A 23976-nucleotide genomic window follows, 5' to 3' on the forward strand; every position below is an offset into this window, starting at 1 on the left:
ACTTTTCCATACCTGCGTAGGAACCCTGTCAACAGACGAAAGGTCTACAGAGGAGACCCCCCTCCCAGTCCACCATGGACATTGAGAACTTCCTACATTACTGGTGTGGGAGGAATGAGCTCCCACCTCCCATCTACGTCATGCGATCTAGAGAAAATGAGTTCCTGTGTCAGGTGAGTCCTGTCTGTTCCAAGCAGGGCTGCCCAATAGGTAGACCATGATCTACTGGTAGATCTCAGGCCATCAATAAGTAGCTCGCCAAAGAAATCCAGAATGTATTATTTAGATTTTTAATGCATTAACTAAATCAAACGTTGTAGTCGGGTAAAGGGGGGGACTTGGATTCAGAAATCAGTGAAAGGGGTTACTGAAGCTAAAAAGGTTTGAGAACCACTGCTGTCGATGGTGGTTTCTCCTCTAAACGGCTTCTCCTCTACACTCTGTGGATCAGGTCCAGGTCCAGGGCTCCGACTACAAGGGGAGTGCAAACTCGACCATGAAGAAGGACGCCGAGTCCAAAGCTGCCAGGGACTTGGTTAGGCACCTGGTCGAAGCTGGACGGATGGATGCCAAGGAGGTCGCGGACACCCTCGGGGTCAGAGAGCCTTTTCTATCTTTCTATACATGAACCAATGAAGCCATCAGTCTGTCAACAAAGACTAGATAGTCCAGTTGATCCAGGGAGGTTTGCACTAATACTGGTAGGAAGCCCTTTGCTTTTACCACATGAAAGAAAAACACTGGTGACTGAAGTCAGGCCTTTAGAAACTAAACAAAACAGCCATTCCCAACCTGGGCCGCGAAGCTATTGTAAGTGGGCCGTCAAATCTTTTGCAAAACATTACAATCTCTGTGATTTTTTTGTATTAAGTTTGAGAATGCATTTCTCCATGGTTGAATTATACTGTTATTTAATTTGCAATCAATTATTGGTTTAATAGCCGAATGCAGACAGCCCCTCACTCACACACACACTCACACTCTCACACACACACACACACACACACACACACACACACACACACACACACACACACACACACACACACACACACACTGATACTTGTTCATTGCCCTGTGCTTTTTTGTTTTATGTATGTTTTTAGCTTGACTCTTAAGTGTTTGTTTGTTTTTAGCCCTTTGAGCAAATTCGAAAAGCTGAACACACGTCTCACCCGCGCCTACGAGGTGCTGTCCACCTCTGTGGGGATTAAGCAGCTCGTTGTGTTGGAGAAAACGCAGAACCTGCAGGTGGAGCAACTCAACGTGCTGAAAAAGATACTGAAGAAGAAAAGTGAGGGGTGCTCTTTTCTCTTTTTTATCCTTCCTCTGTGCTACAGTATGTGGAGGCGGTAGCTGGGTGTATACTTACCCCGCTAGCCGGACGCTTCCTTTTAACACTTGTGTTAAATGTTGTCATAATGCGTCCCTGACCAGCTCCGGAGGTGGTTTGGCCGATCAGATTGCAATCCTTCTTCAATGTGTTTTGGGGGTGTTTACACCTGTACTTTCAAGTGATAAAATACAATCTGATTGCAATCTGATGGCAGAAAACGCATGTTAATGCCAGGTGTAAATGGCCTCAGTGTAATCTAGTGTAATCTCAGATATTGGTAAGAGAGAGAGGAAAAAAAACATTGATTTTCACAGAATTTCATTGTTTTGTTGCCAGCAATGAAGAAACAGCGGCTCCTGCTGAAGCCCTGGATAGAAGCACAGGTGAACAGTGGCTTCTATCCAGGGCTGGTCTGGATTGAAGCCAGAACATTTAGGATCCCATGGCCAAGAAACACATCCCAGACCCAGGAAGTAAACAGCATATTTACGGTGAGTAAACATCAACCTCGACATCGCCATGGCTCAAACGGGGTCACCCCTATGTTCCCACAGCCCAATGTTCCCACAGCCCTATGCTCCCACATTTGGGGTTAGGTGCGGGGGGATTTGTGTACCCTGGCTCAAACCAGGGCACTGTGTGCATAGGCCATCGGTCACTGCCTGAGAGATTAGGTGACCTCACTTTCTGTTAAGGCCTTTAGGGAAAACTGTATCTAATATCCTGATCCAGAGTCTTTCCTGTCTCTTCCTCTGGTAGGGGGAGCGTACCTATGTTCCCCGGGTCCTATATTCCCCGGGTCCTATGTTCCCCGTTTTTGTGGGACCGGGGAACATAGAACCCTTCCTAACCTCCCCCAGACCCTAACCCAAAACCTAACCTCTCCCACCCCTCACGCCTAAACCTAAGGTCGGCATTGCGGGTGGTCGGCATAGCGGATAGACACCCCAAATGTTACGGAGAGTGTTAAAAACGGGGAACATAGGACCCGGGGAACATAGGGATGACCCCCTGGTAGGGAGTCCATTTGGCGTTAAATTGAATAACTGTTGCTTGTACTGCTAGCCATCCATGTTGTGAAAAGTGACCCACCAAAGGCGTCTGGTTCTCTTTATTACGTAGCACATTGTGTCTATGTTGTGCAAAGCGTTGGAGTAGTGTATTTCCTGTTTCTCCAACATATTGTTTCCCACATGTGGTACATGTGATGAGATAAACCCTATTTTTGGTCTGTGGGTTCCCTCCAGCCATGGTTTTATATACCATGTTGGTGGTATGGCACCAAATCCACGATTTGTGCTGATAGAATGACCTTTGACCTTTCAGTGTTGAGGTCTTTTTTGGGTGAATCTTAGCTTTAACTAAGCGATCTTGTAGATTCTTATTCTTCTTATATCCTTTATCTGCAGTCTTGTAAAAGGTCTGTCTGTGTAAAGATTGTCTCAAAGTTGTCTTTGACCTGTTTGACCGGGGACACCTCGGCATTCCGAAATGTCGGCACTCCGAAATACCGGCATTCCGACAAAATTGAGATCTGTCTCGCCATTGCGAAAGAACCCTCCCCCCAGACCCTAACCCTAAACCTAACCTCTCCCACCCCCCACGCCTAAGCCTAACCTCCCCCAGAACTTAACCTCTCGGCGAAACATTTTTTGGAGATAAAAAGGGCCGCCTCTCCGAAAGCATAGAAGTCAATGATCGGAATGCCGACACTTCGGAATGGCGAGGTGTCCCCTGTTTGACCAATCTGACCGTGGCTGGTGAGTATATTGTCACAAATGGCAAGATAGTATCTGTGCTTATGGGTTTAATTTGTAGATATTTTTTCATAGCTTGTCTCATAAAGGAACGGCTATATCCTCTTTTTATTAATGCTGCAAAGAGGATTTTTGTGGCTTCTATAAAGTCTGCCTTGCGACTGCATATGCATATCCTGTGGAATCTTAAAAGTTGGGATTTCAACAGGCCCGCATATGTGTGCTTTGGGTGGTGACTGCTTTTGAATAGCAAGGCATGGGTGTCTGTCTCTTTAAAGAATACTTTAACTTCCAGTTTATTGGTCTTATCAAAGTGCACCCCTACATATGTGGTAGTATCTAAGAAGTCCACTGATACATAACTGGTTGTTGATTTCAACGTGATAGAGGGATCTCCATCACTTTATCATTAGGAATGGCTGGTCTAATCGATTGGATTAGGTTATCCGTGATTTTGGCGATCCCTGGTGGGGGTCTGTCCTCTATGACGTTGTTAAGGTGGTGTGTCATTTTGAGCACTTTGTGCAGTACCCTCACTCTTGTTGTGAATTCTGGGTCCTCATTTTCTGCATCGTCATAGGTGTCAAATTGTACACGTCCTTTCTGTTTTTTATGGCCCTGGTATGGTTGTCTAAACCTGTCCTGGTCTTCCTGATCAGAGTCGTTTAGGCGCCACCATTTTCCAGTGTCATGCACTGGTGTTTCTCCCCTCTTAACACGTCCATGTCTTTGGGTATTGAAGCGCTCTTGCCATCCTTTATTTTTATTTTGTTGGTATGGCTGTCGCTCATCTCTTTCATTTTTAAACCGTTGGCGCGGCTGCTGTCCGTCGCCAAAGTGTGGTGTACCATATGCGCGATCTCCCGCACGTCTCTTTGTGAACTGTGGCTTATGTGTGGGCCTATCATTGTCGCCAAAGTGCAATGCACGCGGCTTATATGTGGGCCTATCATTGTTGCCAAAGTGTGATGCACCATATGCGCGATCTCCCGCACGTCTCCCTGCAAACTCAGGACGCGGCTCATGTCTGGGCATGTCCCTGGCATGGCGTGGCGCACCATGTGCACCTCGTCCAGCATACTGAGCATCCATTTTAGGAGCCCAGTTTGTCTGCCGTTTCCTTTGATATGGTTTGTACCGTGACACATTGTGCCACGGTGTTTAAAAAAATTCTGGCTCATGGCCTGGTTCAAGATATTGGTTTTGTGAGTACGCTGTGCCTCTAGCTATGCCAGTTTTAGTTACTGCAGCATACGTGGGACGAGTGTCTCTTTTCTGGCTATATTCATCCATGAGCCCTCCAGATCTCTATTCATTTTTATCCAATTTCTAAGTGCTAACGACAGTCCAATCTGTCTATAATTCTTGACAAAGCGCTAAAATAAGCTTTCTTTATGATGTGTCAACTGTTCTAATCGCGACGTTTCGATCCTAAATAGATCTTCTTCAGGCTTATAGAATTGTTGACAAGGTAATGAAAATTCTGCTTTGAGCAATGTAAAACAGAGATGTGTTCTCCTCGAAGGTCTGAGAGAGAATGACAGGGAGGCCAGACGAACAGCTCCCCTTATAACTGTGGTGGGCGTGGCCTAACTCCTGCAGTCACATTAAGTCTCTTTATTTTAGTGTTTACTCTTGTTTGGTTATTTCTCTATGACTGTTAAATTTTCTTTTTTATCCTCCAACTTAATTATGATGTTTTCAATGTGTTTATGTGATTAAATTATTTTTAATGATATGCTGGGGTTGTTTATTAACTCTTTTAAGGAGATTTTATACTTGTGTGATGAAACTATTCGTTCTTTAATGATATTTTTATTGGACCAATGGTACTCTTTGTTATAATATATTTGATATGTATTTTTTGTGAATCAATTGTTTTTGATAGGCTTTTTTTAGGGAAGCCTGTTGTGCTGAGTTTTCCAAGGTCCTCTACAGTGGCACCCATTCATAGTGTCATCTGTCCATACTGTTTTTAATAATCATTTAATTGACTCCTTTTGTTACTGTCCATCCTTGATCCATCAAGTTCTATCAATCTGTTATGAATAGATTGTTTTTAACTTCCTAGTTTTTGGCTGACACTGTGTTTCTCCATGAAGTGTCACCTATGATGGTTAGTTTTTATTCATTTATTTCCCTCAGTCTTATTATATTTATTCTGTAAAATACTTTATGGGTTTGTAGTATAGGATGAGAGTGTTCTCTGTTTCCTATAAAGTTTCTAGAAAGCCCCCATATATTGCAAACCCTCCTTTCATGTATCCAAGGTTAGGTGCCATACTGCGACAGCAGCTCTTCCCACAGTTATACAAGCACTTTCCCTCTTAATTCTACATTATAGTAGTTGTATATCTCCATCCATTCACCCTGCTCCAATGTCTTAATTGGGGTTCATCATAAAGCCCTCAATTTTAGGGTCAGAACACTTTAATGGTGTGTTGTAAGTTTTAGGCCTCCAGATTCGGTTTCAAAGGTTGGAGTTCACAGGGGATGGGGAAGGTTAGGTTTAGAGTAAGGGGGTGGGTGGGATTTACACCATTTGTTTAACAATGTGGTAATGTAATCTTAGTGGTTAGGTTTTAGGCACAAAGGTCATGGTTTAGGGTTAGGCACCTGGTAAGTGGTTAGGGTCAGGTGTATGGGTTAGTTATTTCTAGAAGGCCCCCATATATTACAAACCCTCCTTTCATGTATCCAAGGTTAGGTGCCATACTGCGACAGCAGCTCTTCCCACAGTATATAAGCACTTTCCCTCTTTATTCTACATTATAGTAGTTGTATATCTCCATACATTCACGCTGCTCCAATGTCTTAATTGGGGTTCATCATAAAGCCCTAAATTTTAGGGTTAGAACACTTTAATGGTGTGTTGTAAATTTTAGGCCTCCAGATTAGGTTTCAAAGGTTGGAGTTCACAGGGGATGGGGAAGGTAGGGTTTAGAGTAAGGGGGTGGGTGGGATTAATCTTAGTGGTTAGATTTAGGCACAAAGGTCATGGTTAGGGTTAGGCACCTGGTAAGTGGTTAGGCACCTTGGTAAGTGGTTAGGGTCAGGTGTATGGGTTAGTTATTAAATATAGACACTATAGGTTAGTGTTAGGTATATAAATGGCCATCTTATTCATATTTAACAATAAATTATGAATAAAAGTATGAGTTTGTCATTGTCATTTAATTGATGTACATAAACGACTCTTTGTGCAGTAACATTTTTTTTCTTCTTCTAATGGTTACTTTAACCCGAAGGGACAATTGAGGGAGCCACATTTATCAGTGAACAGCACACATGGACTATTTTATCTAGAGGTGTAAGACCTTTAGGATGCTCAGATTCACACATTTGAATTCCAATTGTACTTTGAAGTATGGTGTACCGATTCCTTGCCTCACCGATAACTCTCTCTACATGGATCCTAACCGATGCAAGCCCTCGTGTGGACTCCAATTCTACTGGACTCAGTTGCTTTTTCCTTTTAGTAAAAGCTGGGATCTTAAGCTCTGCATTATAGAGACCAATAGAATCTGCCACATCAAACCCTCTATCAGCTAGTATCACATCACCTGGGTTCATGCAATCCACTGTTTTCAGTCACATATTTGTCTGATGTTCTCCCACCCCATCCTTTTGAGATGTAAGAAACAGTTTGTGGTGTTATGCCAATTAGGTATTTCATGGTATTGTGGTGTTTGTATCTCGAATATGTCTGTGCTCTTGCTCTTAAGTCTAGCCGATAGCACAACAGGTATCCGGCATGTTGGCTGAACAAACAGCGTGAGAAACTAGTGACTCGGCTGGCAAGTTTTTTTTTTGACCGCCAGGTGGGCGTTCCCGGCTGCACGTAACGCCCCTTGAAAGCTATGAATATTGTAGGTCAGATCCCCAGAGCCTTGTATCAGCGACAGGGTCGGTACTGCGCCATCTAGCGTCCATTTGGCGCTTAGTATACGAGCTGCTGATGTTTCGCAGTCTGTAAGTTAACTGATTTTCTACTGTCTGTTGGGTTCATAGAAAGTGAATAATAATAATCCAGACTTTTTCCAGACCTTGATTTGTTTTGAAGTAGTCTGGTGTTCAAAATGATTTCAAATGGTTCAAAATTGACTTAGCGCTGTTATTTAGGTTATATCAACGAAAATTGTTCTTCACAGCCACAGACAGTTTACATTTTAAAACTGATCAAATCCATTTGTAATACTTTTCCATACCTGCGTAGGAACCCTGTCAACAGACGAAAGGATGGACATCGAGAACTTCCTACACTACTGGTGTGGGAGTAATGAGCTCCCACCTCCCATCTACGTCATGCAATGTGAAGAAAATGAGTTCCTGTGTCAGGTGAGTCCTGTCTGTTCCAAGCAGGGCTGCCCAATAGGTAGACCATGATCTACTGGTAGATCTCAGGCCATCAATAAGTAGCTCGCCAAAGAAATCCAGAATGTATTATTTAGATTTTTAATGCATAAACTAAATCAAATGTTGTAGTCGGGTAAAGGGGGGGACTTGGATTCAGAAATCAGTGAAAGGGGTTACTGAAGCTAAAAAGGTTTGAGAACCACTGCTGTCGATGGTGGTTTCTCCTCTAAACGGCTTCTCCTCTACACTCTGTGGATCAGGTCCAGGTCCAGGTCGAGGGCTCCGACTACAAGGGGAGTGCAAACTCGACCACGAAGAAGGACGCCGAGTCCAAAGCTGCCAGGGCCTTGGTTAGGCACCTGGTGGAAGCTGGACGCATGGATCCCAAGTTGGTCGCGGACACCCTCGGGGTCAGAGAGCCTTTTCTATCTTTCTATACATGAACCAATGAAGCCATCAGTCTGTCAACAAAGACTAGATAGTCCAGTTGATCCAGGGAGGTTTGCACTAATACTGGTAGGAAGCCCTTTGCTTTTACCACATGAAAGAAAAACACTGGTGACTGAAGTCAGGCCTTTAGAAACTAAACAAAACAGCCATTCCCAACCTGGGCCGCGAAGCTATTGTAAGTGGGCCGTCAAATCTTTTGCAAAACATTACAATCTCTGTGATTTTTTTGTATTAAGTTTGAGAATGCATTTCTCCATGGTTGAATTATACTGTTATTTAATTTGCAATCAATTATTGGTTTAATAGCCGAATGCAGACAGCCCCTCACTCACACACACACTCACACTCTCTCACACACACGCACACACTCTCACACACACACACACACACACACACACTCACTCACTCACTCACTCACTCACGCCCCTCACTTTGAGTTTCTGCTCATAATGATAATGCAGGTTCAGAGGTAGTTCCTAAACACAGGATGAGTCCAGGGTCCCCCCCCCCCCCCCCACAGTCCCCCCCCCCCCCCCCCCACACACACACACACCAATAGCTTCCATGTAATGTGACACAATAAATACCAGAAATTATTACTACATTGGGCAAATAGGACACACCTCTTTATATTGGATTTTAGTCCTTGTATTTTTTTTAAATATTTTTATGGAAAATTCATGTTTTATTTCAGTAGCTTCCATGTGTTGTGATGCAGTGACTCTAAAGCACTAAAATGCAATATAAAGAGGTGTGTCTTATTTGTCCACTGTAGTAATAATAATTTCTGGTATTGATTCAGAGTCACCGCCTCACATTACACGGAAATTCTATTATGGATGCTTGAAAAGTCCTGGAAAAGTTTTTAAATTGTATCCATGAAAATGTGTGGGAACGCTGTAAGTGTAAGCAAAGTGTTTGGTGTCAGCAGGCGAGCGCCCTGGACGACAGCCAGCCTGACGGAGGAGGAGGAGGAGCTGACGGAGGAGGAGGTGATGGAGGAGGAGGAGGAGGTATTTTCAAATCACTGTTCTGATACATATCTGGGGGGTTAGTCCCCCTTTAAGGGAATTCAGGCATGCAGTCCATCCTCAGCCCACTTCTTGTCTGAGCCACATTTGTCTAAACTGGCACTGCATTACCACATTGACCTGAAGTCTGAGGAAGTGATGGTTGCCAGAAACTATCTGAGGCGCAAGAGAGAGGCTGGTGTTGCTGTTCCAGACATGCTTACATTATACCAACTACTGGAGCCTGAGATGTGCCCTTCATTGAAAGCAGTTATTCAGGTTGCCTTGACCATCCCAGTTAGCAGCTGTAGCTGTGAATGGTCTTTCAGTGCCTTGCGTCGGCTCCATACCTGGCTCAGGGGGACCAATCAATCAATCAATCAATCAATATCCTTTATTTAACCAGGTAAAAAACTCATTGAGATTAAAACCTCTTTTCCAAGAGCGACCTGGCCAAAACGGCAGCGCAGCATAAAGACAGTTACATCAATACACACAAACACAAAATAAACAGATAAAATACAGTCAGTCACACACTCAGGAAACAATAGTGACGTTACCCCGCTGCCGCAGGGCAATCACAAGAGCCAAGAGAACTAATTTCTCTGTCTCTTAAAATTGACCTGAATTCCTGCAGAGTTCTAAGATTAGATAGTTTCAAGTCCTTCTGCACATCATTCCAGGTAGAGGGGGCAGAACATTTAAAAGCCTTTTTACCCAGTTCAGTTCTGACTCTAGGGACCTGCATCTGAATGATGTCCTGAGAGCGCAGGCCATAATGGCTGAGGTTTCTACACATGTGTAAACACAGATATGTAGGAAGAAGCCCAAGAATAGATTTATAGATAAAAGTCAGCCAGTGAGAGAGTCTACGGACAGACAGAGATGGACAATTTGCAACAGTACACGCGCACACACACACACACACACGTACACAGTACACGATAGCTGCAGTTAGTCGTAAAACACAAAGCACAGTGGTACACCGTGTCCAGTTTCTTTAAGTACTGGTCAGGAGTAGAGCTGGGTATTGGTTCAAATTTCAAGAATCGATTCGATTCCGATTCACAAGGTTGCGAATCGATTAATTTCGATTCGATTCGATTCCGATTCGATCAATTTTCAATATTGATTTGGTTAGTGATACCAAAACGTGGTTTTTGAGCTGTACCCTGAATTACATGACTGTCCAGTTATGTAACACAGGGGTTCCCAACCAGCCAAGTAGATACATGGGGAAAAAAAGTTGCAGATTGTTGTCAATTTTAATGGTTTTAGTTACACATATATTTACTCACCAGGTGGTGACAAAGGGTAAATAACAGCCTTTTCATCTGTCAATAAAGACACTTTCACAATTATACACAGTGATTTGATTTCAGCCTATATAATTTCTAAAAGTAGATATTAATAATGATCAAACATTTCCATTCATGTAGCCTACAGTATTTATGTTTTCGTTTCAACTACAAACATAATTAAACGTCAACTTGAAACTATGTTTCAACTACCACACACAGCATAATATTTTAGCCTGTTTATTTAAAAAAAAAAAAAATTAATTAATTAACACTTTGAGTGCCACGGCCCTTGGGCAAAAGGTTGCTTGCTGTGCCACATAGGCCGCAATGCATTTTAAAACAGTCATATAATTTCTTTAATAATTACTATGTAAACACTGAACACGCACAAATAACGATGAGACTCTCTTCTATCACCTGCAAAAAAAAGTTTATTGATCCCATTTTCCGTTCTTTAGTTATGAGCCGGAGAAGATAGCTTGATTGAACGAAAAACAGACCTTTTTTTCTACGAGCTGAGATAATGAGCCTTTTGTGAAATTAAACATTTCAAGCACATCACTGACTCTGAAGCTAATTTTCTGATGTAGTCACACCTCAAAAATAATTTCCTTCAATAAAACAGTGAAGGCAAGGGAATTTTGTTTGGAAGAATAATATTTTTAGCTGAAACCATCCCAAGCTTGATGTTTATAATCTCATAGGTGGTGATGAATTGTTTAACTTGAGCGTTATTTCATTTACAAGTCAAAATTAGAAAATGTAGAAGAATGAATATCTACCTACATAAGGAAGGTCATGGAATTCTGGACAAAATCATATTTAACAATAAATTATGAATAAAAGTATGAGTTTGTCATTGTCATTTAATTGATACATACATTGTACATAAACGACTCTTTGTGCAGTAACATTTTTTTTTCTTCTAATGGTTACTTTAACCCGAAGGGACAATTGAGGGAGCCACATTTATCAGTGAACAGCACACATGGACTATTTTATCTAGAGGTGTAAGACCTTTAGGATGCTCAGATTCACACATTTGAATTCCAATTGTACTTTGAAGTATGGTGTACCGATTCCTTGCCTCACCGATAACTCTCTCTACATGGATCCTAACCGATGCAAGCCCTCGTGTGGACTCCAATTCTACTGGACTCAGTTGCTTTTTCCTTTTAGTAAAAGCTGGGATCTTAAGCTCTGCATTATAGAGACCAATAGAATCTGCCACATCAAACCCTCTATCAGCTAGTATCACATCACCTGGGTTCATGCAATCCACTGTTTTCAGTCACATATTTGTCTGATGTTCTCCCACCCCATCCTTTTGAGATGTAAGAAACAGTTTGTGGTGTTATGCCAATTAGGTATTTCATGGTATTGTGGTGTTTGTATCTCGAATATGTCTGTGCTCTTGCTCTTAAGTCTAGCCGATAGCACAACAGGTATCCGGCATGTTGGCTGAACAAACAGCGTGAGAAACTAGTGACTCGGCTGGCAAGTTTTTTTTTTGACCGCCAGGTGGGCGTTCCCGGCTGCACGTAACGCCCCTTGAAAGCTATGAATATTGTAGGTCAGATCCCCAGAGCCTTGTATCAGCGACAGGGTCGGTACTGCGCCATCTAGCGTCCATTTGGCGCTTAGTATACGAGCTGCTGATGTTTCGCAGTCTGTAAGTTAACTGATTTTCTACTGTCTGTTGGGTTCATAGAAAGTGAATAATAATAATCCAGACTTTTTCCAGACCTTGATTTGTTTTGAAGTAGTCTGGTGTTCAAAATGATTTCAAATGGTTCAAAATTGACTTAGCGCTGTTATTTAGGTTATATCAACGAAAATTGTTCTTCACAGCCACAGACAGTTTACATTTTAAAACTGATCAAATCCATTTGTAATACTTTTCCATACCTGCGTAGGAACCCTGTCAACAGACGAAAGGATGGACGTCGAGAACTTCCTACACTACTGGTGTGGGAGGAATGAGCTCCCACCTCCCATCTACGTCATGCAATGTGGAGAAAATGAGTTCCTGTGTCAGGTGAGTCCTGTCTGTTCCAAGCAGGGCTGCCCAATAGGTAGACCATGATCTACTGGTAGATCTCAGGCCATCAATAAGTAGCTCGCCAAAGAAATCCAGAATGTATTATTTAGATTTTTAATGCATAAACTAAATCAAATGTTGTAGTCGGGTAAAGGGGGGGACTTGGATTCAGAAATCAGTGAAAGGGGTTACTGAAGCTAAAAAGGTTTGAGAACCACTGCTGTCGATGGTGGTTTCTCCTCTAAACGGCTTCTCCTCTACACTCTGTGGATCAGGTCCAGGTCCAGGGCTCCGACTACAAGGGGAGTGCAAACTCGACCATGAAGAAGGACGCCGAGTCCAAAGCTGCCAGGGACTTGGTTAGGCACCTGGTCGAAGCTGGACGGATGGATGCCAAGGAGGTCGCGGACACCCTCGGGGTCAGAGAGCCTTTTCTATCTTTCTATACATGAACCAATGAAGCCATCAGTCTGTCAACAAAGACTAGATAGTCCAGTTGATCCAGGGAGGTTTGCACTAATACTGGTAGGAAGCCCTTTGCTTTTACCACATGAAAGAAAAACACTGGTGACTGAAGTCAGGCCTTTAGAAACTAAACAAAACAGCCATTCCCAACCTGGGCCGCGAAGCTATTGTAAGTGGGCCGTCAAATCTTTTGCAAAACATTACAATCTCTGTGATTTTTTTGTATTAAGTTTGAGAATGCATTTCTCCATGGTTGAATTATACTGTTATTTAATTTGCAATCAATTATTGGTTTAATAGCCGAATGCAGACAGCCCCTCACTCACACACACACTCACACTCTCTCTCACACACACACACACACACACACACACACACACACACACACTCACTCACGCCCCTCACTTTGAGTTTCTGCTCATAATGATAATGCAGGTTCAGAGGTAGTTCCTAAACACAGGATGAGTCCAGGGTCCCCCCCCCCCCCACACACACACACCAATAGCTTCCATGTAATGTGACACAATAAATACCAGAAATTATTACTACATTGGGCAAATAGGACACACCTCTTTATATTGGATTTTAGTCCTTGTATTTTTTTTTAATATTTTTATGGAAAATTCATGTTTTATTTCAGTAGCTTCCATGTGTTGTGATGCAGTGACTCTAAAGCACTAAAATGCAATATAAAGAGGTGTGTCTTATTTGTCCACTGTAGTAATAATAATTTCTGGTATTGATTCAGAGTCACCGCCTCACATTACACGGAAATTCTATTATGGATGCTTGAAAAGTCCTGGAAAAGTTTTTAAATTGTATCCATGAAAATGTGTGGGAACGCTGTAAGTGTAAGCAAAGTGTTTGGTGTCAGCAGGCGAGCGCCCTGGACGACAGCCAGCCTGACGGAGGAGGAGGAGGAGCTGACGGAGGAGGAGGTATTTTCAAATCACTGTTCTGATACATATCTGGGGGGTTAGTCCCCCTTTAAGGGAATTCAGGCATGCAGTCCATCCTCAGCCCACTTCTTGTCTGAGCCACATTTGTCTAAACTGGCACTGCATTACCACATTGACCTGAAGTCTGAGGAAGTGATGGTTGCCAGAAACTATCTGAGGCGCAAGAGAGAGGCTGGTGTTGCTGTTCCAGACATGCTTACATTATACCAACTACTGGAGCCTGAGATGTGCCCTTCATTGAAAGCAGTTATTCAGGTTGCCTTGACCATCCCAGTTAGCAGCTGTAGCTGTGAATGGTCTTTCAGTGCCTTGCGTCGGCTCCATACCTGGCTCAGGGGGACCAATCAATCAATCAATCAATCAATCAATATCCTTTATTTAACCAGGTAAAAAACTCATTGAGATTAAAACCTCTTTTCCAAGAGCGACCTGGCCAAAACGGCAGCGCAGCATAAAGACAGTTACATCAATACACACAAACACAAAATAAACAGATAAAATACAGTCAGTCACACACTCAGGAAACAATAGTGACGTTACCCCGCTGCCGCAGGGCAATCACAAGAGCCAAGAGAACTAATTTCTCTGTCTCTTAAAATTGACCTGAATTCCTGCAGAGTTCTAAGATTAGATAGTTTCAAGTCCTTCTGCACATCATTCCAGGTAGAGGGGGCAGAACATTTAAAAGCCTTTTTACCCAGTTCAGTTCTGACTCTAGGGACCTGCATCTGAATGATGTCCTGAGAGCGCAGGCCATAATGGCTGAGGTTTCTACACATGTGTAAACACAGATATGTAGGAAGAAGCCCAAGAATAGATTTATAGATAAAAGTCAGCCAGTGAGAGAGTCTACGGACAGACAGAGATGGACAATTTGCAACAGTACACGCACACACACACACACACACGTACACAGTACACGATAGCTGCAGTTAGTCGTAAAACACAAAGCACAGTGGTACACCGTGTCCAGTTTCTTTAAGTACTGGTCAGGAGTAGAGCTGGGTATTGGTTCAAATTTCAAGAATCGATTCGATTCCGATTCACAAGGTTGCGAATCGATTAATTTCGATTCGATTCGATTTCTGATTCGATCAATTTTCAATATTGATTTGGTTAGTGATACCAAAATGTGGTTTTTGAGCTGTACCCTGAATTACATGACTGTCCAGTTATGTAACACAGGGGTTCCCAACCAGCCAAGTAGATACATGGGGAAAAAAAGTTGCAGATTGTTGTCAATTTTAATGGTTTTAGTTACACATATATTTACTCACCAGGTGGTGACAAAGGGTAAATAACAGCCTTTTCATCTGTCAATAAAGACACTTTCACAATTATACACAGTGATTTGATTTCAGCCTATATAATTTCTAAAAGTAGATATTAATAATGATCAAACATTTCCATTCATGTAGCCTACAGTATTTATGTTTTCGTTTCAACTACAAACATAATTAAACGTCAACTTGAAACTATGTTTCAACTACCACACACAGCATAATATTTTAGCCTATTTATTTAAAAAAAAAAAAAAAAAAAATTAATTAACACTTTGAGTGCCACGGCCCTTGGGCAAAAGGTTGCTTGCTGTGCCACATAGGCCGCAATGCATTTTAAAACAGTCATATAATTTCTTTAATAATTACTATGTAAACACTGAACACGCACAAATAACGATGAGACTCTCTTCTATCACCTGCAAAAAAAAGTTTATTGATCCCATTTTCCGTTCTTTAGTTATGAGCCGGAGAAGATAGCTTGATTGAACGAAAAACAGACCTTTTTTTCTACGAGCTGAGATAATGAGCCTTTTGTGAAATTAAACATTTCAAGCACATCACTGACTCTGAAGCTAATTTTCTGATGTAGTCACACCTCAAAAATAATTTCCTTCAATAAAACAGTGAAGGCAAGGGAATTTTGTTTGGAAGAATAATATTTTTAGCTGAAACCATCCCAAGCTTGATGTTTATAATCTCATAGGTGGTGATGAATTGTTTAACTTGAGCGTTATTTCATTTACAAGTCAAAATTAGAAAATGTAGAAGAATGAATATCTACCTACATAAGGAAGGTCATGGAATTCTGGACAAAATCATATTTAACAATAAATTATGAATAAAAGTATGAGTTTGTCATTGTCATTTAATTGATACATACATTGTACATAAACGACTCTTTGTGCAGTAACATTTTTTTTTCTTCTAATGGTTACTTTAACCCGAAGGGACAATTGAGGGAGCCACATTTATCAGTGAACAGCACACATGGACTATTTTATCTAGAGGTGTAAGACCTTTAGGATGCTCAGATTCACACATTTGAATTCCAATTGTACTTTGAAGTATGGTGTACCGATTCCTTGCCTCACCGATAACTCTCTCTACATGGATCCTAACCGATGCAAGACCTCGTGTGGACTCCAATTCTACTGGACTCAGTTGCTTTTTCCTTTTAGTAAAAGCTGGGATCTTAAGCTCTGCATTATAGAGACCAATAGAATCTGCCACATCAAACCCTCTATCAGCTAGTATCACATCACCTGGGTTCATGCAATCCACTGTTTTCAGTCACATATTTGTCTGATGTTCTCCCACCCCATCCTTTTGAGATGTAAGAAACAGTTCCTTGTGGTGTTATGCCAACTAGGTATTTCATGGTATTGTGGTGTTTGTATCTCGAATATGTCTGTGCTCTTGCTCTTAAGTTTAGCCGATAGCACAACAGGTATCCGGCATGTTGGCTGAACAAACAGCGTGAGAAACTAGTGACTCGGCTGGCAAGTTTTTTTTTTTGACCGCCAGGTGGGCGTTCCCGGCTGCACGTAACGCCCCTTGAAAGCTATGAATATTGTAGGTCAGATCCCCAGAGCCTTGTATCAGCGACAGGGTCGGTACTGCGCCATCTAGCGTCCATTTGGCGCTTAGTATACGAGCTGCTGATGTTTCGCAGTCTGTAAGTTAACTGATTTTCTACTGTCTGTTGGGTTCATAGAAAGTGAATAATAATAATCCAGACTTTTTCCAGACCTTGATTTGTTTTGAAGTAGTCTGGTGTTCAAAATGATTTCAAATGGTTCAAAATTGACTTAGCGCTGTTATTTAGGTTATATCAACGAAAATTGTTCTTCACAGCCACAGACAGTTTACATTTTAAAACTGATCAAATCCATTTGTAATACTTTTCCATACCTGCGTAGGAACCCTGTCAACAGACTAAAGGTCTACAGAGGAGACCCCCCTCCCAGTCCACCATGGACATCGAGAACTTCCTGCATTACTGGTGTGGGAGGAATCAGCTCCCACCTCCCAGCTACGACACTCGATCTGGAGAAAACGGGTTCCTGTGTCAGGTGAGTCCTGTCTGTTCCAAGCAGGGCTGCCCAATAGGTAGACCATGATCTACTGGTAGATCTCAGGCCATCAATAAGTAGCTCGCCAAAGAAATCCAGAATGTATTATTTAGATTTTTAATGCATAAACTAAATCAAACGTTGTAGTCGGGTAAAGGGGGGGACTTGGATTCGGAAATCAGTGAAAGGGGTTACTGAAGCTAAAAAGGTTTGAGAACCACTGCTGTCGATGGTGGTTTCTCCTCTAAACGGCTTCTCCTCTACACTCTGTGGATCATCTGCAGGTCCAGGTCAAGGGCTTCAACTACATCGGGAGTGGAAACTCGACCAATAAGAAGGACGCCCAGTCCAAAGCTGCCAGGGCCTTGGTTAGGTACCTGGTCGAAGCTGGACGGATGGATGCCAAGGAGGTCACGGACGCCCTCGGGGTCAGAGAGCCTTTTCTATCTTTCTATACATGAACCAATGAAGCCATCAGTCTGTCAACAAAGACTAGATAGTCCAGTTGATCCAGGGAGGTTTGCACTAATACTGGTAGGAAGCCCTTTGCTTTTACCACATGAAAGAAAAACACTGGTGACTGAAGTCAGGCCTTTAGAAACTAAACAAAACAGCCATTCCCAACCTGGGCCGCGAAGCTATTGTAAGTGGGCCGTCAAATCTTTTGCAAAACATTACAATCTCTGTGATTTTTTTGTATTAAGTTTGAGAATGTATTTCTCCATGGTTGAATTATACTGTTATTTAATTTGCAATCAATTATTGGTTTAATAGCCGAATGCAGACAGCCCCTCACTCACACACACACTCACACTCTCACACACACACACACACACACACACACACACACACACACACACACACACACACACACACTCACTCACTCACTCACTCACGCCCCTCACTTTGAGTTTCTGCTCATAATGATAATGCAGGTTCAGAGGTAGTTCCTAAACACAGGATGAGTCCAGGGTCCCCCCCCCCCACACACATACACACCAATAGCTTCCATGTAATGTGACACAATAAATACCAGAAATTATTACTACATTGGGCAAATAGGACACACCTCTTTATATTGGATTTTAGTCCTTGTATTTTTTTTTTATATTTTTATGGAAAATTCATGTTTTATTTCAGTAGCTTCCATGTGTTGTGATGCAGTGACTCTAAAGCACTAAAATGCAATATAAAGAGGTGTGTCTTATTTGTCCACTGTAGTAATAATAATTTCTGGTATTGATTCAGAGTCACCGCCTCACATTACACGGAAATTCTATTATGGATGCTTGAAAAGTCCTGGAAAAGTTTTTAAATTGTATCCATGAAAATGTGTGGGAACGCTGTAAGTGTAAGCAAAGTGTTTGGTGTCAGCAGGCGAGCGCCCTGGATGTCAGCCAGCGTGATGGAGGAGGAGGAGCTGACGGAGGAGGAGGTGATGGAGGAGGAGGAGGAGGTATTTTCAAATCACTGTTCTGATACATATCTGGGGGGTTAGTCCCCCTTTAAGGGAATTCAGGCATGCAGTCCATCCTCAGCCCACTTCTTGTCTGAGCCACATTTGTCTAAACTGGCACTGCATTACCACATTGACCTGAAGTCTGAGGAAGTGATGGTTGCCAGAAACTATCTGAGGCGCAAGAGAGAGGCTGGTGTTGCTGTTCCAGACATGCTTACATTATACCAACTACTGGAGCCTGAGATGTGCCCTTCATTGAAAGCAGTTATTCAGGTTGCCTTGACCATCCCAGTTAGCAGCTGTAGCTGTGAACGGTCTTTCAGTGCCTTGCGTCGGCTCCATACCTGGCTCAGGGGGACCAATCAATCAATCAATCAATCAATATCCTTTATTTAACCAGGTAAAAAACTCATTGAGATTAAAACCTCTTTTCCAAGAGCGACCTGGCCAAAACGGCAGCGCAGCATAAAGACAGTTACATCAATACACACAAACACAAAATAAACAGATAAAATACAGTCAGTCACACACTCAGGAAACAATAGTGACGTTACCCCGCTGCCGCAGGGCAATCACAAGAGCCAAGAGAACTCATTTCTCTGTCTCTTAAAATTGACCTGAATTCCTGCAGAGTTCTAAAATTAGATAGTTTCAAGTCCTTCTGCACATCATTCCAGGTAGAGGGGGCAGAACATTTAAAAGCCTTTTTACCCAGTTCAGTTCTGACTCTAGGGACCTGCATCTGAATGATGTCCTGAGAGCGCAGGCCATAATGGCTGAGGTTTCTACACATGTGTAAACACAGATATGTAGGAAGAAGCCCAAGAATAGATTTATAGATAAAAGTCAGCCAGTGAGAGAGTCTACGGACAGACAGAGATGGACAATTTGCAACAGTACACGCACACACACACACACACACACACGTACACAGTACACGATAGCTGCAGTTAGTCGTAAAACACAAAGCACAGTGGTACACCGTGTCCAGTTTCTTTAAGTACTGGTCAGGAGTAGAGCTGGGTATTGGTTCAAATTTCAAGAATCTATTCGATTCCGATTCACAAGGTTGCGAATCGATTAATTTCGATTCGATTCCGATTCGATCAATTTTCAATATTGATTTGGTTAGTGATACCAAAACGTGGTTTTTGAGCTGTACCCTGAATTACATGACTGTCCAGTTATGTAACACAGGGGTTCCCAACCAGCCAAGTAGATACATGGGGAAAAAAAGTTGCAGATTGTTGTCAATTTTAATGGTTTTAGTTACACATATATTTACTCACCAGGTGGTGACAAAGGGTAAATAACAGCCTTTTCATCTGTCAATAAAGACACTTTCACAATTATACACAGTGATTTGATTTCAGCCTATATAATTTCTAAAAGTAGATATTAATAATGATCAAACATTTCCATTCATGTAGCCTACAGTATTTATGTTTTCGTTTCAACTACAAACATAATTAAACGTCAACTTGAAACTATGTTTCAACTACCACACACAGCATAATATTTTAGCCTGTTTATTAAAAAAAAAAAAAAAAAAAAAAAATTAATTAAAGAAAAAATCGATCTCTGGACATATGAATCGATAATCGAGGATTAAAATGAAAATCGATTAAAAATCGGAGAATCGATTTTTTGAACCCAGCCCTAGTCAGGAGCATTCATGAAAAGCAGATCTCCATAATCCAACAAGGGTAGAAAAGTTGTCATGATCAAGTGTTGACTTGAGATGAGAAACACGATTTATTTCTAAAAAAGAAACCTAATTTAAGTTTCAGCTTAGAAACAAGTTTAACAACATGAGATTTAAAAGACAAGTTCTCACCATTTAAAATACCTAAGTATTTGTAAGATGTGACCATTTCAATTTCAACCCCTTGAACAGTTGAGTTCAAGGGTTTCCATCTCACCTAGGAATGTGAGATGGAAACTGCTTGCCATTTGAAAATAGCATGGTCTTTGATGTATCTGCATTTAATACCAGCTTAAGCTGAGTCAGACGGGACTGAACAGCGTCAAAGGCAGACTGCAAGAATTCAAGGGATTGACAAAAAAACAGGTTTGAACCCATAGAGGGAACTTATGCTGCTGAAAATGATACAAATGGTACAATGGTTAACAGTTTGGTCTCAAATGTGGAAATTTTGACCAGAATTCTTCACACACCACCCCCAAAGTCATATTGGTTAAAACCTGAGAAAAAGTGTTTTGGGGGTAAGTTACACTTTAACATTTTGATTGATTGATTGATTTATTCGATGAATGACAAAAAAGTAGAGCACATCATCAGAGTTGGGGGTAACGCGTTACTGTAATCACATTACTTTTGTCGGTAACGAGTAGTGTAAGGCACTACTGTACCTAAGTGCAGTAATCACATTACAGTTACTAATCAAACGCTTACCTCGTTACATGCGTACTAGTAAGATAAGTATAGAGAGAAAAGATAAATAGCAGATCCTGTGTCCCATCAGACGGGTCACTTAACTGCACAGCAGAATCACCCATGGTGCCAACATTTCAACTTTGTATTAGCATGCAGAACAGCACTATTAGTCGACACATCAGTTATCAGATAACTAACATCATGCATATAGAACAATAAATCATTTTAACCTCCAAAACACATTGACAAACAAACAATTGACACAAAAACACAGTACCCCCAGGGCATGCTGGGAACTCCGCCCACTTTCCTCTTCCACGGGTCAAATTTCCCAGAAGGCTTTGCATAACTTTTTACACTCTGTTTTACAATTAAATCAGGCTAAAGAGTGTTAGATATAAATAATATGTATTTTAACACAACATGCAATTCTGGAATATCTGAATATTGGACAAAATTAAATTAAATTAAATGTAAACGTAAACCATAAGAGAAACCCACATACAACGATGGGGTCTGTAAATACCCCTTGTAAATACAACGTCTTCTAGTGAAGTGGGCGCAGTGCGTATGTTCCGTAATAGTCTGCCAGCAATCTGCCAAAAGGCGCCGTCTTCTACAACAAGTTTTTGTTGCGCGGAAGGACAAGAATGTGAAACTGCAAATGCCCTGGACAGAAGCAGCTAGCTACGGTAGCCTACGACATAAACCTCTCAAAGCATCTGCAGTGGAAACATGCTAACACAAAGCTGGTTGCAGTCTTGCAGACCCAAGCTGAGTCGCCTGCCTCGACCCCAAGCAAGCAGGAACAGCTTGCTTTTCACCAGGTAACATCAAAATCAGAGATGGACAGGCGTGTTGCCTCCTCCTACATGGTAGAGGAAATCTTGCCAGTTTCAACAGTAGAATGAAATCGCCATTTTTCAGAAACATATTGAGCAAAATACAGATGGCAGGGAACGGACAGCCACCATCAGACAGGAAAAGTTTTGCAACCTACCTTATTACGATAGAGATTTGTGCTAATATATGGGCATATACGTAAGGATTAATGTTGTATTGTTAACTGGCAAATTACGTGACAATGCATCTCAGGCTTACGGAGTAACGCAAAAGTAATGTAACGAGTAGTGTAACGAATTACTTTCTCCAGGGAGTAATCAAGTAAAGTAAGGCATTACTTTTTTTGAAAGTAATGTGTAATGTGTAATATATTACTTTTTTGAGTAACGGACCCCAACTCTGATTATGACAAACAACAAGTGTTGTTGTCTCATCCTTGCTTTTTAGCATCCTTGCCTCTTTTGCAGCAAGACCCGGCACTACCTCTGATTGGGTTGGGTTTAGGCAATGAAGACTGGGTAGGGCAAAATATGTCATGTGCTGGCGAAGTCACATCAGCAACAAACTTTGAAAGATGGCAGAGCCAGAAGGAGCCACTGGCAGTGATGAAGAAGAAGTTCAGGTTTTATTGTCTGTTTTTGAATATTGTGCCAGTGAGAGTTTCAGTGTGTTTTATAATATAATAAACAATCAAAATTAGATTTTTTTTGCCTGCCTATTTGTTTGGTGGAAAGTTGTTCTTTGACATGAAGTTGATTCAATGTGAGAAAAAAAGTAGCTTTGATGTAGCAAGCTGCTTTTGCCATTTTGCTCGTAGCTTAGCTTGCTACATTTCTCTGGGGATAGCTTCAATGTAGTTTAGCTATATTTAATCGAGAGTAACTAATAGCTTAGCTTACTACATTTTCCAAGTAGCTTGCCCATCACTGTGTGTGAGTGTGTGCTAGCGAGTGTGCCTGTGTTAGATTTAGCATTTAGCGTTAGGTCAGGGTAGATAGGATCTGTGTAAAAAAAAAAAAAAAAAAAAGTGTCTGTGTGTCTCTGTCTGTCTGTCTTGTGTGTCTGTTTTGTTAGACTAGCGTTAGTGTTAGACTAGCGTTAGTCTTAGATTAGCGTTAGTGTACAGTTAGACTAGCGTTAGTTAGTTTAGCTGTCATGCCCAAGGCCAAGCGTAAACGTGGTGGGCCGCTCCCAGGGCCTGGGCAGCTCACACTGCAACAGGCTCTCAGCCGTGCTGTTCGGGAGAGAGATCTCCCGGAAACAGACACTGATGAGCCCGAGGAGACAGCTTCATCATCTCCTGACGACGCCAGAGATGAGGAATGGCAGCCCCCTGGCCCTGGACCTAAGAGGCGAACATTCTTGGACGAGGCGGCTTCCAGAGGTTAGAACCTACAGATAGCCTACTTTATGGATCCTTTACAGGAAACTATTACTACTAAAGCTGTAAATGCCAGACGATTGTATGCATAGATGACTTCTCGATTGTTGACAAAAATGTGATATTGTAAGTTCTGATATTGTAAGTCGATTTGAATAAAAGCGTCTGCCAAATGCCGTAATGTAATGTAATGTAATGTCTAATAATAAAAAGAAGCAGGAGAAAAATAGAGGAGGTAGAAATGTAAAAAATAAAATAAACACACACCCACACACCTTTTATTATTCATCAATTTATTTTCGTCAACACAAAGCTTGGTAAGAATAACGATCCTGCAATTAGTTAGCATACTAATAATACCATGTAAAATATTCAATTTCAGAGTTGGAGCACAGCTCGGAGGAAGATGACGACGACGTCACACGTCCCCCCAGCGTCACACGTCGTGCGCGCTTGACCTCCAGTGATGGTGAGATGAAGGCCATTTTAGAATTACAATTATTCATCTGATATTGAAAACAAACAAACTTTGTTGTATCCCCAGGGGTGGACTCGACACAAATATGTCAGTTTAAAAAAAATCGTACCGTCAAAACGCCTGGTTCGATCACTGTGTATCCCCAGGGGTGGACTCGACACAAATATGTCAGTTTAAAAAAAATCGTACCGTCAAAACGCCTGGTTCGATCACTGTGTATCCCCAGGGGTGGACTCGACACAAATATGTCAGTTTAAAAAAAATCGTACCGTCAAAACGCCTGGTTCGATCACTGTGTATCCCCAGGGGTGGACTCGACACAAATAGGGCACACACATGCACACACACACACAGACACACACAGACAGACGCACACACACACGCACA

The sequence above is a fragment of the Poromitra crassiceps genome (assembly GCF_964638095.1).
Source record: "Poromitra crassiceps genome assembly, chromosome: 7".
Taxonomy (NCBI): Eukaryota; Metazoa; Chordata; class Actinopteri; order Beryciformes; family Melamphaidae; genus Poromitra; species Poromitra crassiceps.